The sequence below is a fragment of the Ornithorhynchus anatinus genome, chromosome X5, assembly GCF_004115215.2.
Source record: "Ornithorhynchus anatinus isolate Pmale09 chromosome X5, mOrnAna1.pri.v4, whole genome shotgun sequence".
Taxonomy (NCBI): Eukaryota; Metazoa; Chordata; class Mammalia; order Monotremata; family Ornithorhynchidae; genus Ornithorhynchus; species Ornithorhynchus anatinus.
This window is the reverse complement of record NC_041753.1, coordinates 66530638-66543467: the sequence shown is the minus strand read 5'-3', so window position 1 is coordinate 66543467 and position 12830 is coordinate 66530638.

The window sequence follows — 12830 nt, the reverse complement described above, 5'->3', positions numbered from 1 at the left end:
CGTTTGACGGGCTTACAGTCTGCTGTGTGACCTTGGGAAAGCCACTTAACTTTTCTGTGCCTCAGCTACCTCATCTGTAAAATGGGGATTAAGACTGTGAGCCCCACGTAGGACAACCTGATTACCTTGTATCTATCCCAGGGCTTAGAACAGTGCTTTGCACATAGTAAGCACTTAACAAATGCCATTATCATCAACACTCCCTCTCAGGATGGCTTCTGGAGAGTTCCCAGTACTCTACCAGTCTCATTCATTCATTCATTCAATCGTATTTAATGAGTGCTTACTGTGTGCAGAGCACTTTACTAAGTGCTTGGAAAGTACACTTTAGCAACAGAGACAATCCCTACCCAACAATGGGCTCACAGTTTAGAAGGGGAAAGACAGACATCAAGACAAGTAAACAGGCATCAATAGCATCAATATATATAAATATAATTTAAATATATATACACTATTAATAAAATAAAAAGAATAATAAATATGTACATGGGGAGGGGAGGAGGAGCAGAAGAAAAGGGGGTCTCAGTCTGGGAAGGCCTCCTGGAGGAGGTGAGCTTTCAGTAGGGCTTTGAAGGGGGGAAGAGTGATGGTTTGGCGGATGTTAGGAGGGAGGGCATTCCAGGCCAGAGGTAGGACGTGGGCCAGGGGTCAATGGCGAGACAGGCGAGAATGAGGCACAGTGAGAAGGTTAGCACCAGAGGAGTGGCTACAGGAGGGAGAGTCAAGCAGAGGCACAACTGTTCCATTCCTATCTTGGGCAGTGGCTAGCGAGTGGAAGGCAATCTGCTACTAGTCAACTCACCTGTGTTGGGTAGCAGCGGCACGAGAGAGAGTCCAGGGTGGTGACAAGTTTACCGCGCAGAAGGATTTTTACCAAGAAAACTCTATGGATCCACTACCAGAACAATTGTAGATGGAGGTGGGGCATTCTGGGAAAGATGTGTCTATGAAGTCGCTATGGGTTGGAGACGACTCGACAGCACAAGGCAAGACAAGCCACAACACTCTGCTGAATTTTGTTATTTTGTGTGTTTGTCTTTGCCTTTTATGCCATTTGGATGTTTGATTGTTTCATCCCTCATTATATCTTTCACCAGTTCCCCCTCCCCCCACTTATATTCTTAGGTCATAAGCACCCTGAGGGCCAGGTACTGTGTCCGATTTCCACCCGTGTGTATTTTTTCCAGTGCCCGGTATAGTGTCCTGCACACAATAAGCACTTAATGAAAATCGTCACTACTGATGGGTTGATGAACTTAAGGTGTTCATCAGGGAAAGTTTGTTGGAAGAGGTGGGATTTTAGAAGGGCTTTGAAGAGGTTTGTTGGATTGGCGGGGATAGGGAGTTCCAGGCTGGTGGAAAAGGGTCAACATGGGGATGGAGGTGGGAGAGTAAAGAGCGAGGTAGAGCTAGAAGGTTGGCTCGAGAGGAATGACTACCGAAGAGTAGTGCGCGAAGAGAGCTGATGTGCAAGCCAGGAAGAGTTGGTGGAAAGCCTTGAATCTGACTGTTGGAGAAGCAGCGTGGCGCAGTGGAAAGAGCACGGGCTTTGGAGTCAGGGCTCATGAGTTCGAATTCCAGCTCTGCCACTTGTCAGCTGTGTGACTGTGGGCAAGTCACTTAACTTCTCTGTGCCTCAGTTCCCTCATCTATAAAATGGGGATTAAGACTGTGAGCCCCACGTGGGACAACCTGATTCCCCTGTGTTTACCCCAGCGCTTAGAACAGTGCTCTGCACATAGTAAGCGCTTAACAAATACGAACATTATTATTATTACTGTGAGGAGTTTAAGCTACATGCAGGGGAAATGAGCAGCCAGGGGAGTTTTGAGGAGATGGGTGATGTGACGTGAGGAAAAATTCAAGAAGACAATCCATGCAGTGCTATATAATACAGATTGGCCTTCCCAGAATAAGCCTTTTATTTCCCCTATCTGTCTCCCCTTAGATGGACTATGAGCTTGGTTGTGTACCCCTTAACTACAGCCCCTCAATACTTACATAAACAGTCTTACACTCTGTTTCCCCTATCCATAATCTATTTTAAGTCTGTCTCCCTCCACAGACTGTGAGCTCTGTGTGGGCTGGAATCACACTTACCAACTCTGCCAAGTGCTTAGTACAGTGTTCTGCACACAGTAAAGAGCCCAAAACATTCCATTGATTCATTGCTTGAAATGGCAAGAGGTTGGAGGCAAGGAGTACAGCAAGGAGGCTATTACAATTGTTTGACTGTAATATAACAAGTGCTTGGGCCAAGATGGTCGCGGTCTGGGTGGAGAGGAATGGGAGAATATGAGAAATGTTGTGTAGTGAAAACTGGCCAGGATGTGAGAGTTGAAAGATGGTCAAGGGTAACGCCAAGGCTGTGGACTTCCGGTACCAGGAGGATTGTGGAAAAGTTGGGAGGAAGAAGAGGTTTAGGTGAGAAGATGAGAAGTTTGGTTTGGGACATGTTAAATTAGAATTGCTGATGTGACAGCTAAGTGGAGATGTTCCTAGAGACAAGAGGTGATGTGGAACTACAGGCTAAATTAGAGGTCAGGGCTGGAGAGGTAGATTTATGAGTCATCCACAAAGAGGTGGTAGCTGAAGCCATGTGAGCAAATGAGCTCCCCGAGAGAGAGTGGGTGTATGGAGAGAAGAGCGGGAGACCCAGAACAGACCCCTGTTATGGTCCACAAAGCAGAAGAGGAGCCAGTTAATGAGATCGAGAAGAAGCAGTCAGAGAGGTCGACAGAGAACGAGGTTAATACCGTGTCAATAAAACCGAGGCCTGGTAGTGTTTCTGAGGAGGCTAGGTGTGGTGATCTGCACGCAATAAGCTCTCAATAAATACCACTGGCTGATTGATTGAGGGAGTGGTCCACAGTGATCAAAGGTGGCTGAGAGGTCAAGGTGGATTAGAATGGTCTAGAACCCACTGGACTTGGCCACGAGGAAGACAACGGTGTCTTTGGAGAAACTAAACTCGCTATGGGTGGGGAACGTGTTTGTCAACTCTGTTGTTTTATACTTTCCAAGTGCTGAGTACAGTGCTGATCATCTTATATCTACCTCATCGCTTAGAAGCGTACCTGGCACATAGTAAAAGCTTAACAGATACCATTAAAAAAAATAAATAGAGAAGCAGCATGGCCTAGTGGATAAAGCATGGGAGTCAGAAGGTCCTGGGTTTTAGTTCTGTTCCACCACTTGTCTGCTGTATAACCTTGGGCAGGTCACTTAGCTTCTCTGGGCCTCAGTTACCTCATCTGTAAAATGGGGATTAAGACTGTGGGCCTCACGCAGGACGGGGACTATGTCCAACCTGATTACCTTGTATCTACCCCAGCTCTTAGATAGTGCCTGGCACATAGTAAGTGCTTAACAGATATCACAATTATTATTATTATTTCAGTGTTCTGCACATGGTAAGTGCTCAATGAATGTCATTTGTCAGACAGTTGTATTTATTGAGTGCATTCTGTTTGCAGAGTACCTTATTAAGTACTTGGGAGAGTACATTATAACTATAACCCTAATTATCTCTCCCAGCACAGTTTCACATTACTTCCTGCCTTCAAGACATCTCTACTTGGATGTCCTCCTGTCACCTCAAACTTAACATGTCCAAATAGAGCTCCTTATCTTCCCACCCAAACCCTGTCCTCCCCCTGAATTTCCCATCATTGTAGATAGCACCACCATCCTTCCTGCCTCACAGCCCATAACTTTGGTATTATCCTCGAGTCACCTCTATCGTTCAACCCACATATTCAATCCATCACTAAATCCTATCAGTCCCACCTTCACAAGATTGCTAAAATCTGCCCTTTCCTTGCCATCCAAATTGCTTCCATGTTACTACAATCACTCATTCTATTCCGCCTAGATAGAGGCAGTGTTGCGTAGTGGATAGAGCACGGGCCTGGGAGTCAGAAGGTCATGGATTCTCATCCTGGCTTGGCCACGTGTCTGCTGTGTGACCTTGGGCAAGTCACTTCACTTCTCTGGGCCTCAGTTACCTCATCTGTAAAATGAGGATTGAGACTGTGTCCAACCCGATTTGCTTGTATCCACCCCAGCACTTAGTACAGTGGCTGGCACATAGTAAGTGCTTAACAAATAGCACAATTATTATTACTGCATCAGTCTCCTTGCTGACCTCCCTGTGTCCTGTCTCTCCCCACTCCAGTCCACACACCGCTCTGCTGCCTGGATCTTTTTCCTTCAAAAATGTTCTGAGCTTGTGTCCCCACTCCTCAAGAAACGTCAGTGGTTGCCCATCCACCTCTGCATCAAACAAAAACTCCTCACCATTGGCTTTAAAGCAGTCCATCACCTTGCCCCCTCCTACCTCACCTCACTACTCTCCTACTACAACCCAGCCTTCACACTTTGCTCCTCTAGTGCTAACCTTCTCACTGTGCCTCGATCTCGCCTGACTCACCGCCCATTCCTGGGCTACGTCCTGCCTCTGCCCTGGAACACCCTCCCTCCTCAAATCCGACAATTACTCTCCCCCTCTTCAAAGCCTTATTGAAGGCATTTCCAAGAGGTCTTCCCTGACTAAGCCCCCTTTTCCTCTTCTCCTACTCCCTTCTACGTCACCCTGACTTACTCCCTTTGTTCTTCCCCTCTCCCGGCCTTATAACATTTATGTACATATCTGTAATTTATGTAATTTATTTATATTAATGTCTGTCTCCCCCTCCCCTGCCCCCGTGTCTGTTTACTGTTGTATTGTACTCTCCCCAGTGATTAGCATAGTGCTCTGCAAACAGTAAGTGCTCAATAAATATGACTGAATGAATGACTGAATAACAGACACATTCCCTGCCCACAACAAGCTTACAGTCTAGAGGTTGTTTGATATTGGTGTTGGGATAGTGCAGTTTCAGTGGAATGATGGGGTCGAAAACCTGATTGAAGCAGGCCAAAAAGAGTTGGTGGAAAGGAAAGGAAGGAAGTGGGTGGGTACAACCCAGTTCAAGAATTTGGATAGGAACGGTAGGAGGGAGAGGGGGTGATGGCTAGAGAGGGCAGTGGGATCGACAGGGACACCCTGTGACCCCACAAGCTAGTACCAAAAATGAGCTTAGTGCTGTAACATCGGAACCAATTTGTACGAGAGCTGAAATTTTTCAACAGTGTAAGTGCTGTTTGCCGTAACTAGAAATGACATCAATTGTTGACTTCCTGTATCTGTCCATCTTTCAAATGAAATTTTTTATAGTATCTGTTATGCGCTTACTCTGTACCAAGCCTGGGGTAGATGCAAGCTAATCAGGTAGGACACAGTCCATGTCCCACATGGGGTTTACAGTCTCAATCTCTATTTTCAGATGAGGTGACTGAGACACAGAGAAATGAAGTCAGTCAATCATATTTATTGAGCATTTACGGTGTGCAGAGCACTATACTAACCTTTTGGGAGAGTGCGGTATAATAAAGTTGGTGGATATCGTTCCCTGCACATGACTTGCCCAAGGCCACACAGCAAACAAGTGGTGGAGTAGGGCTTAGAACACAGGTCCTTCTGGCTCCCGGGCTTGGGCTTTTTCCACTAGGCCATGCTGCTTCTCATCTTGCTTCTCACGCTGCATCTTGGTGTAGGATGCTGGGGTCTAAGGGCAAAGGATGAATTCCTTTGCTGCAGAGCCCTGGCAGGATTCGAACCTACCTAGGGACCTAGGGTTGAGATCCTGCCCCACAGATGCCCCAGGCTTTCAACAAGTTGAAATAGTATTTATGAAGTACTTATTACATGCTATGTACTTACCATTATGCACTGGCTTCTGTGACCTTTGGACATTTGATATTCACCCCCCCCACATACATCCCCCACAACACTTATGGTATTTATTAAGTGCTAACTATGTGCCAAACACTGTACTAAATGCTAGGGTAGATACAAGGTAGTCAGGTTGGACACAGTCCCTGTCCCACTTAGGGCCCGTACTCTTAATCCCCATTTTACAGATGAGGGAACTGAGGCCCAGAGAAGTGAAGTGCCTTCCCCAAGGTTACACAGCAGATGTGGGGTGGAGCCAGGATTAGAACCCATGACCTTCTGATTCCCAGGCCCGGGCTCTATACACTACTAAGCCATGCTGTTCATATCTTTAAATTATATATTAGAAATTACTTATATTAATATTTGTCTCCCCCTCTAGACTGTAAGCTTATTATGGGCAGGGATCCGGTCCACTAAATCTGTTGTATCATACTCGCCCAAGCGCTTAGTACAGTACTCAGCATACAGTAAGCACTCAAATACCATGGATTGATGTACCAATTACTACATAATAGGGAAGCAGCATGGCATAATGGATGCAGCTCTGACCTGGGAGTCAAAAGGTCATGGGTTCTAATCCCAGTTCTGCCACTTGTCTACTGTGTGACCTTGGTCAAGTCACTTCACTTCTCTGTGCCTCAGTTCCCTCATCTGTAAAATGGGGATTGAGGCTGGATGCCCCATGTGGGACAGGGACTGTATTCAACTCAATTTGCTTGTATCCACCCCAGTGTTTAGTATAGTGCCTGGCACAAAGGAAGTGCTTAACAAACACAATTATTATTCATTCATTCAATAGTATTTATTGAGCGCTTACTATGTGCAGAGCACTGTACTAAGCGCTTGGAATGAACAGGTCGGCAACAGATAGAGACAGTCCCTGCCGTTTGACAGGCTTACAGTCTAATCGAGGCAGACGGACAGACGAGAACAATGGCGATAAATAGAGTCAAGGGGAAGAACATCTCATAAAAACAATGGCAACTAAATAGAATCAAGGCGATGTACATTTCATTAACAAAATAAATAGGGTAATGGAAATATATACAGTTGAGCGGACGAGTACAGTGCTGAGGGGATGGGAAGGGAGGGGGGAGGAGCAGAGGGAAAGGGGGAAAAGAGGGTTTAGCTGCGGAGAGGTGAAGGGGGGTGGTAGAGGGAGTAGAGGGAGAAGAGGAGCTCAGTCTGGGAAGGCCTCTTGGAGGAGGTGAGTTTTAAGTAGGGTTTCGAAGAGGGGAAGAGAATCAGTTTGGCGGAGGTGAGGAGGGAGAGCGTTCCGGGACCGCGGGAGGACGCGGCCCGGGGGTCGATGGCGGGATGGGCGAGACTGAGGGACGGTGAGGAGATGGGCAGCAGAGAAGCGGAGCGTGCGGGGTGGGCGGTAGAAAGAGAGAAGGGAGGAGAGGTAGGAAGGGGCAAGGTGATGGAGAGCCTTGAAGCCTAGAGTGAGGAGTTTTTGTTTGGAGCGGAGGTTGATAGGCAACCACTGGAGTTGTTTAAGAAGGGGAGTGACATGCCCAGATCATTTCTGCGGGAAGATGAGCCGGGCGGCGGAGTGAAGAATAGACTGGAGTGGGGCGAGAGAGGAGGAAGGGAGGTCAGAGAGAAGGCTGACACAGTAGTCTAGCCGGGATATGACGAGAGCCCGTAGCAGTAAGGTAGCCGTTTGGGTGGAGAGGAAAGGGCGGATCTGGGCGATATTGTAAAGGTGAAACCGGCAAGTCTCGGTAACGGATAGGATGCGTAGGGTGAACGAGAGAGACGAGTCAAGGATGACACCGAGATCGCAGGCCCGAGAGACGGGAAGGATGGTCGTGCCATCCACGGTGATAGAGAAGTCTGGGAGAGGACCGGGCTTGGGAGGGAAGACGAGGAGCTCAGTCTTGCTCATGTTGAGTTTTAGGTGGCGGGCCGACATCCAGGTGGAGACGTCCCGGAGGCGGGAGGAGATGCGAGCCCGAAGGGAGGGGGAGAGGACAGGGGCGGAGATGTAGATCTGCGTGTCATCTGCGTAGAGATGGTAGTCAAAGCCGTGAGAGCGAATGAGTTCACCGAGGGAGTGAGTGTAAATGGAGAACAGAAGAGGGCCAAGAACTGACCCTTGAGGAACTCCAACAGTTAAAGGATGGGAGGGGGAGGAGGCGCCGGCGAAGGAGACCGAGAATGACCGGCCAGAGAGGTAAGAGGAGAACCGGGAGAGGACGGAGTCCGTGAAGCCAAGGTGAGATAAGGTATGGAGGAGGTGGGGATGGTCGACAGTGTCAAAGGCAGCAGAGAGGTCAAGGAGGATTAGAATGGAGTAGGAGCCATTGGATTTGGCAAGAAGGAGGTCATGGGTTACCTTAGAGAGAGCAGTCTCGGTAGAGTGGAGGGGACGGAAACCAGATTGGAGGGGGTCTAGGAGAGAATGGGAGTTAAGGAATTCTAAGCATGAATTATTATTAACACAATCAGCTGTCTCAGTTCCACAGATGCGGAGCTCATGGAAGGCTCACAGTCTAAGGGGGAGGGAAGGAGACGGATCGTGTCTATCAACTCTATTGAATCGTACTCTCCCAAGTGCTCAGTACAGTGTTCTGTACACAGTAAAAGCTCAATAAATATCACTGATTGGAGAGCAGGTATTTTAACCCCATTTTACAGATTGGGAAACTGAGACAGAGAAGTTAAATGACATGTCCAAGATTACACAGAAGGCCAGTGGTAGAACTAGGATCAGAACCTAGGCCTTCTGGACTCTCAATTTCATGTCTCCCTACACTTCAGAAACATCCAGTGGTTGCCCATCGATCTCCGCATCAAACAAAAACACCTCACCCTTGGCTTTAACGCACTCGATCAGTTCCCCCCATCCTACCTAGCCTCAATCCTCTCACAATGCAACCCAGCCCACACACTTTGTTTCTCTAGCACCAAACCAATCACTGTGCCTTGATCTCATTTCTCTCACCATTGACCTCTTGCTCATATCCTCCTACCAAAATGGAACTCCCGCTCCTTTCATTGCTTTGTTTCCAACTGAACACCACTCTCAAGGTTACATTCAGGGTCCCCTTCTATTCTCCATCTACACCCACTCCCTTGGAGAACACATTCGCTCACATGGCTTCAACTACCACCTCTATGTGGATGATTCTCAAATCCACACCTGCAGCCTTGATCTCTCTCCCTCTCTGCAGTCTCACATTTCCTCTTATCTTCAAGACATCTCTACTTGGATGTCCTGCTGATAGCTCAAACTTAACGTGTTCAAAACAGAACTCTTTGTCTTCCCACCCATACCCTGTCCACCCCCTGATTTCCTCATCACTGAAGACAGCACCACCATCCTTTTTGTCTCACAAGCTTATAAACTCAGTGTTGTCTTCAACTCATCTCTCTCATTCAACCCACATATTCAATCTATTGCTAAATTCTGTTGGTTCGACCTTCACAACATCCCTAAAATCCACCATTTCCTCTCCATCCAAACTGCTCCCATGTTAATCCAAGCACTTCTCCTAGTTCAGTGCTCTGCACATAGTAAGTACTCAATAAATACTATTGATCGATTGATTGATCCCACCTTGATTACTGTAGCAGCCTCCTTGCTGACCTCCCTTCCTCCTGTCTCTTCCTACTCCAGTCCAAACTGCTGCCCGGATCATTTTTCTACAAAAATGTTCAGGACATGTCACCCCGCTCCTCAAGAACCTCTGCATCAAATAGAAGCTCCTTATCACTGGCTTTAAAGCATTCAATCATCTTGACCCCTCCTACCTCACCTTGCTACTCCCCTACTCCAACCCAGCCCACACACTTCATTCCTCTAATGCCTACCTACTCACTGTACCTTGATCTCATCTATCTTGCTGCCAACCTCTCGTCCATGTCCGGCCTCTGGCCTGGAACACCTTCCCTCTTCATATCTGACAGACAATGACTCTCCCCATCTTCAAAGCCTATTGAAGGCACATCTCTTCCAAGAGGCCTTCCCTCATTACCCACTCCCTCTCCCTTCTGCGTCACCCTAACTTACTCCCTTCATTCACCCTTCCCTCAGCCCAACAGCACTTTTGTTTCACCCAAAGGTGGCTGAAGGTGGCTGAAATCTGTATTTATTTATATTAATGTCCATATCCCACTCTAGACTAAGTGTGTTGTGGGAAGGGAATGTGTCTACCGACTCAGATATAGTGTTATGTTGTACTCTCCCAAGCACTTAGTACAGTGCTCCGCACAGTATGAGAAGCAGCGTGGCTCAGTGGAAAGAGCACGGGCTTGGGAGTCAGAGGTCATGGGTTCGAAACCCAGCTCTGCCACTTGGCAGCTGTGTGACTGTGGGCAAGTCACTTAACTTCTCTGTGCCTCAGTTACTTCATCTGTAAAATGGGGATTAAGACTATGAGCCTCACGTGGGACAGCCTGATTACCCTGTATCTACCCCAACGCTTAGAACAGTGCTCTGCACATAGTAAGTGCTTAACAAATACCAACATTATTATCATTACAGTGCTTCTTCAAAAGCCGTCAGATCTTTTCTGATCCATAGTGACGCCGTGGACACACCCTCTCCAGAAGATCCCACCTTCTGCCATAAAGTCGCATTCTGGTTATGTGTTTTCTTGGTAAAGATATGGAAATGGTTAGTGTCTGTGCAGTTAAAAACTGGAGTCTCTGCCGTTGTCTTTGATTTGCATTTTATTCACTTGATCATCCACCTTTGACTTGTTCCCATGCCGCTGCTGCCCAGCACAGGGGAATCAACTTTGTCTGACGCTTTGGGTTAGACCTTTCCATTATGGGTAACTCTATATGGTATAGCTCTAAGCTTCATCAGCGGGTGCAAACTCTCCTGCCACAATAAGGCGTCGATTCATAGGAGAGCTGCACACAGTAAGCACTCAATAAATATGATCAATTGATTGAGTGACTCTCGTCACCTTCAAAGCCCTCCTAAAATCATATCTCCTCCACTAACCTTATACTCCCTCCCTTCTGTTTCATCTAGGCAACTGGGTCCATAGCCCTTGAACACCTTGCCATCAACCCCAGCACTTATGTCCACATCCTTATACCCTGCCATGTCCTTTATCTATAATTAATTTTAATGTCTATCTCCCCACTACATTGTAAGGTAGAGGGCAAGGAGTGTGTCTACCCACTCTGTTGTACTCTCCCCAGTGCTAAGTATACTGCCCTGCACAAAGTAAGTGATCAATAAATACTATTGACTGGTCTTTCCAGTAGGCTGTACTGCCTCCTTTCTTCCACTTCCTTCCTCTGTCTCTGGAATTGGAAAAATGGTGGCCAAGGGCTGGAACTTTGCACTACTGACTTCATGGTTGCTCTGCTTTTAGCAGTATGGAAAGACATTCCTGGTGCCAGGAGTTCTTCTTCTTGGGTCTCAGATCAGGAAGAGAAAGGCAATATATACATAACCTGCAAGAGGAAAGCTTCCCATTAACCCACTACTGACTTCATGGTTGCTCTGCTTTTAGCAGTATGGAAAGGCATTCCTGGTGCCAGGAGTTCTTCTTCTTGGGTCTCAGATCAGGAAGAGAAAGGCAATATATACATAACCTGCAAGAGGGAAGCTTCCCATTAACCCACCCCTTCACTTTAAAAGGAGGTTGGCCAGGAAATCCCCAGCTGGTAATAGCTAAACTGGTTGATTCTATTTTTTCTCAATGGCATTTATTAAGCATTAATATGTGCCGAGCACTGTTCTAAGCACCGGGATAGATGCAAGTTAATCAGGTTGCACACAGACCCTCTCCGACATGGGGTTCACAGTCTAAGTTGGAGGGAGGAGGATTTAGGCCTCATTTTACAGATGAGGAAACTGAGCTACAGAGAACTGAAGTGACTTGCCCAGGGTCACACAGCAAACAAGTGGCAGAACCAGAGCTAGAAACCAGGTCTTCTGACTGACTCCCAGGCCAGTGCTCTTACCAGTCGGCCACACTGCTTCATCTTCTAATATGTTATTCCCCGGGGCCCAAATCCCGGCTATTTCTTTGACTGTTCTGACACCCTGTTGGCTCAGCCCTTTGAAAAGGCAAATGTGTCTTAGCAGACAGAGGGGAGCAGACAGAGGGGAGTATAGGAGCAGTGTTGCCTCAGAATACAGTGAATTTTGTTATTCGCTGTTTTATACAACGAGTTTGGTTTTTCCCCATTTTAAAGGTTGTCGGCTTTCTGGCTCCATAACATGCCAGGAGAGGCTGGGATGTAAAGCCATTAAGAACCCTAATGGCCTTTGTTGGAACACGCACTTACAACCCAAGCACCCAGAAGAAGGGGCAGTCGGGTCGGAGTGAAACAGGAGACTGATAAAGAGCAAGTGGGTAATTAATAAAGGCTCTGAAGGAGATGAAGGGCTTAAACTGCTCAGTTCAGATGAGCAGACTAGCCCCAGTCCATTCTCTGGAAGAAGCAAGGTGGAGGAAGAATTTTTGGCCCTGCAACAATCACACACACACACACACACACACACACACGTTTAGGAGGATTAATCTTGTACTCGTGTTCCAATGCTTAGTACAGTGCTTTGCACACAGTAAGCACCTAGCACAAACTACTACTATTATGTGTTATGACAAAAGTAAATACCCACTGGTCATTTCCATTGCAGTAGAGACAATGTTATTTATGGCAGTGCTCACAGATTTGGTGGCATGTGTGTATCGTCTGACTAAAAAAGAGATTCCACATTAACCACTTCATGAATTATAAAGAAAAATTAAATCTGTTTCTAAAATGACCAGAGAATATGCACCCCCAACACTTATTTAGACAATTAATGATTAAGCAATTTAAATCGCGTTAACTAGGAAATTAATTTTCAATGCACTATCATTTATCCAGGTTTAAAGAGCTACTTTCACTTAGTAATTAAAATGCTGGATGGCTGTAGAGAACACTGCAGAATCCTCCAATGAAAAAGCTCTTGTACTTTTCCTGCCAAATTTATGCATGGAAATTATCAATAGCAATTATACCGTGAACATTGTCATTGTCGAAGGCTCTCACACCAACTGGGTAAATTCAAAGAAATACGATTTAT